This window comes from Montipora capricornis, unplaced genomic scaffold (genome assembly GCF_036669925.1).
Source record: "Montipora capricornis isolate CH-2021 unplaced genomic scaffold, ASM3666992v2 scaffold_475, whole genome shotgun sequence".
NCBI lineage: Eukaryota > Metazoa > Cnidaria > Anthozoa > Scleractinia > Acroporidae > Montipora > Montipora capricornis.
In genome coordinates this window covers 412,501-417,500 of record NW_027180212.1, presented here as the reverse complement: position 1 = coordinate 417,500, position 5,000 = coordinate 412,501, and the positions used below count along the sequence as shown (strand labels likewise).

The 5,000-nt window shown below is 39.1% G+C and overlaps 1 pseudogene; it reads left to right on the top strand.

Moving 5' to 3' along the window:
- The window catches only part of LOC138036279 (uncharacterized), a 16,288-nt pseudogene that overhangs the window by 8,183 nt on the left and 3,105 nt on the right, over positions 1 to 5,000 (top strand).

Sequence of the window (5,000 nt, the reverse complement as noted above, 5' to 3'; positions counted from 1 at the left end):
GGCGATCATCGTGTAAATCGGTCTCACAAAGCTTGGAACATAGGAGTAGTTCTCGATGAGACCTTGTCACTGGATAAGAATGTGAATTCCGTTGGTAAATCTGCTTTATTTCATCTTTGGAATATCGCAAAGATTAGAATGTATCTGACTTCTGAGAGCACAAAGACCCTCGTCCATGCTTATGTTACCTGTCGACTTGACAATTGTAACTCGTTGCTCCTTGGGTCACCGTAGTATATGATTCAGAAGCTCCAGCGCGTTCAAAACTGCGCTGCACGCCTTGTAGCTGGGCAACAAAGGGCTGCGCACATTTGCCCCGTTCTTAAGGAGCTACACTGGTTAACCATTGAGCAGCGAATTACCTTTAAAGTATTATTGTCAACCTTTAAAGCTCTCAATAATCTGGCGCCTTCGTATCTAAGTCAACTTATAGTCCAATATAACCCTACAAGAAATCTTAGGTCAGCTGGCAAACACTTATTACAAGTACCGAAGCTGCGCCTGAAGAGCTATGGGGACAGGGCCTTTTCGGTTGCAGCCCCAAAACACTGGAATGAAATTCCCTTGGACATTAAATTAAGTCGGTCAGTCGATGTCTTTAAATCCAGATTGAAAACTTATCTTTTTAGACTTGTTTTTAATTGATCTTTGTTTTTAGTGCTATTGTTAGATATTAATTAGTTTGTAAAGCGATATAGAGCTTTTGTATATACCGCTATAGAAATAAAGTTATTATTATTATTATTATTACTATTATTATTATTATTATTATTATTATTATTATTATTATTATCCAACCCAAGCCCGTGTACGACTCAGACGATGCCAAGGCCTTTTGGGATATACCAGTGTTTGCTGAGAACCAAGAGTTGGGGGCGAATAGGATAGACGAAAGGAATATCGATCGGAAGAAAGGGCGAGTCATCGCCCTCAAGATGAGCTGTCCGTGGATTCAAAGCAGGTCTAAGAAGGAGGAGAAGACACTGAAGTATAGTTCACTACAATGGGAGCTTAAGCAACTTTATCCCAGATATGAAATCCAAATTAACATCATTAGATATGTCTTGGGAGACTGGTCAAGCAAGGTGGACACTAGTATTAGGGAATTGCTAGGTAGTAGAAGCAAAGATGTGCTGAGGAACATGCTAAAAACAGTGTTGTCAAGCACACTGAATATTGCACCGAGCGTTCAAGGTTGCAATGTGATGGCAAAGCGAAAGAGTAAATGAACTGTATGGTAGGATATGCCTAAGGCACACTTTGAGTTGTAAATAGTTTTAATTTATTTTTACGGATTTTAGCCTTTCTTGTTTTAGATTTTTTTTTCTTTTTTTTAATCAAGTTTCACTTTGTGCTGCACACAGGCTACACTATGCGCACTGTATTGCATTTTTATGCTACACACAGGTGATTTTACCGCATACTACTACTACCACCACTACTACTACCACTACTACTACTACTACTACTACTACTACTACTACTACTACAACCAATAATAATAATAATAATAATAATAAAAATAACAATAACAATAACAATAACAATAACAATAACAATAACAATAACAATAACAATAACAATAACAATAGCAATAATAATAATAATAATAGTAATAATAATAATAATAAACAATTATTGGACGAAGTTGAGCAAAAGATCGTGATTTGTCAGTGGCGAGCAGATCAGTTTCGGCAAATATTTGATCTGCTCGCCTCTGACAAAACAAGATATTTTGCGATAACCAAGTTCAATAATTATTTTATCATTCGATCTCCGAGTTTGTTTTCAATTTTTTTGGGGAAGCAGTAAGCGCGCGCTGCTAGCAGCAATCAATTGCTTTCCTTCTCAGTTAAATGATTTATTTTGTCGACTTTAAATTTTAGGTACAGTCAACTGTTAATTAACAAAATGTATGCCTTTAAATGTCTGAAGACTTCCAGGAACAAGTTCACAGTCTTCAAGGATTTGAAATCCGAAAAAAAAAAGGGAAAATGTATTCATGATTTCAATTGCGCATGAGCAGAATACTATTTGCAGGTCACGTGGTGGGCTCTCGGCCAATGAAAACGAGGACAAAATACATGGAATGATAATTATTAATAATATTATTATTATTATGTTATTATTATTATTATTATTATTATTATTATTATTATTATTATTATTATTATTATAGAGTTCTTCATAACATGCAGAAGGCTGTACTTTCGGGAACACTAAACATCTTTTGGACGTTTAAAGTCACAACATGAACAATGAATACCGCATTCAAACTAATTGATTCTCTTTCTTCATTCTGATGTAATCGTCATTTGATTTTCATAGCTGAATAAGTAATATATTTAAGAGAATTTAAAAGACTTTATGAATACCGTTTTAAATTTTGGATGTCTTAAACAGTTTTGTCTTTTTTTTTCCTTTTCTTTTTGACCGAAGTATTATTAATAGAGCCAATTCTATGCAGATTGTAGTATTTCATCGAGCCCATTACTAGAAATGTGATTAATCAGCTGAGATGCCACCACCTTTTCAATAAGTTTAGACATGAACATCAGATTAGAAATAGGACGAAAATTCGAAAGAGCCTCAACATCAAGTGCAGGCTTTTTGAGAAGAGGATTCAACAATGCAAGCTTAAAACAGTCTGGAAAAAAAGTACTGATGTACACTGCTTCAAAACAGAAGCAGGGACGGGATCAAGAGGACAGGACTTGATGGTCATCTTACTAAGTAATTCCGAGACATCAGACAATGTTACAGACATGAAATATGGCAAGGCACACTGATGGACAATGGCATCAGACTCCACAACAATATCAGATGTGGAGTCATGTGAATTTCGCAGAACTATAATCTTCTCACCAAAGAAGTCAATGAACTTGTTGGCGAGATCACCATCAGACGCACACCCTGAAGGATACTCTGCGGGCACTCCCTTGTGGAGGAGCTTATTTACCGTACTGAAAAGAGTTCGGGGATTATTATTACTCTCCTGTATAATGCCTGAGTAATAATCCACTTTAGTTTTCTTGATCAAAGCATTCACTCTGAGGCATTGTTCCTTAAATCTAGAATAATCACATTGTTACGAAAAATAGCATTGCGTGACTAGCGTTACTTTCTAGAGGCTTTGCGAGAGTTACGAGTTTGCTTATTTTTAGGTTCATGCGTAAGCGTTTCTAAATCGGTGTGTTTTGTAACCTTTCTATAATTAGATTGATTACTATTTTAGAACGTTCTAGAAAATTATTGTCAGAGTATATAAGTAGACGAGTCCAAGCGTAGTGGTTTTCTAACTAGTTTTTCACAAACAAAGAGAGTTGGCGTTGGCCGTGTTTAGTCAAGTGTGACAGAAGCAGTGTTTATTCAAGTTGGCGGAGGCCGCGTAAGTTTGTCGAGTACGTGTTGTTAAGAGTCTTACTTCGTGGAAACTACGTTCATTTTGGAATAAATCTTCTTGTTGTTGTTCCGACAACTCTGCGTTCAGTTTAGTTTGGGAGCCTGTCCGGGAGAGGAATTCATTTGTTTGCCGACTACGTTAACCAGGAAAGGATCACAACTTGGAAGGAAGTAGCTGCGCTGTGGAAAAAGTTGTAGCGAGTGAAAGAGCCGTGGAACTTTAGTGCTATAAAAAATCAGCTTGGCGAAAAGTTTGGTCTGGAAGGAGAAAAGCTGCTTGAATTTGTGCGTGAACAAGAAGAAAAAGAACGCGAAGAGAAACGTAGAGAGGAAGAACGTGAAGAGAAACGTAGGCAGCTTCAAGAAGAAGAAGAGAGAGAAGAGAGACGCAGACGACAGGATGAAGAAAGGGAAGCGAGACGTCAGGAAAGAGAAATTAGGAAGTTACAACAGGAAGCTGACCTCATGAGACAGAAGGAAGCTGCTGAGGTTGCCAAGAGAGAACATGAGTTAGAACTTGCTAGAATAACAGCAATGAATGGTGATGGTCGTACTGCAGAAAGAGGTGACAGAGTGGATCGGGCCAAGTCACCTAAACTCCCCTCGTTTGTTGATGGCAAAGACGATTTGGACGCGTATTTGCAGAGGTTTGAGAGATTTGCCGAGACAGCTAAGTGGAAAAAAGATGGATGGGCATCGAAGCTCAGTGCTCTGTTGTCTGGACGGGCACTAGAAGTGTATTCACGTCTATCGGAGGACGCAGCTAAGGATTATGATAGGGTAAAGATTGCGTTAATGAAGAGATATGACCTTACTGAAGACGGCTATCGTTGAAAATTTAGAGCATCCAAACCAGAAGTTGACGAAAGTCCGGAGCAGTTTATTGTGCGACTGGACAGATACCTGTTACGGTGGCTAGAGCTTTCGAATACTGCGCGAACCTTTGATGGTCTTAAGGACTTGATCGTGAAAGAACAATTTATTGACTCTTGCCCTAAGGATTTGGCAATTCACCTGCGAGAAAGGGCACCTGAGACCCTAGCAAAGATTGCGAAGATCGCTGACCAGTACTTGGAGGCTCATGGTAAACATTTGTTCAGCTCAGCAAGCAGAAAGCCAACAGTGCAGCCTGAGAGGGAAGAGGCCAAGAACATGCAGATTAATCCACCAGCTCTGCATTGCTTTAAGTGCAACACCCGAGGTCATAAAGCCGTCAACTGCCCAACCCTAACAAGAAAGTGTTTTCTGTGTGGCAAGCAGGGACATGAAGCTAGAAACTGTCGATCAGGTGGACGCAGATCAGGAGGACAAAGTAAGGATGGTAACCCTGTGCAGCGTGGTCAAGTGAGTGCCAGTTGTTTAGTTCAGCCACCTGAGGTTAAACCTACTGATGAAGAAGTTAAGGCCTGTATTAAAGATGATAAGTTGCTGTTATCCTGTGGTAAGAAGATTCCATTGTTGAGTAGTGCTTGTGTTGAACCGTTGACTGGAGTAAGAAGTAAAATGCCTGTTGTGAAAGGTAGAGTTGGAGAGAAGCCCGTTGATGTCCTGAGAGATACTGGTTGTAGTGGAATTGTAGTAAAGAGGGACCGTGTGTC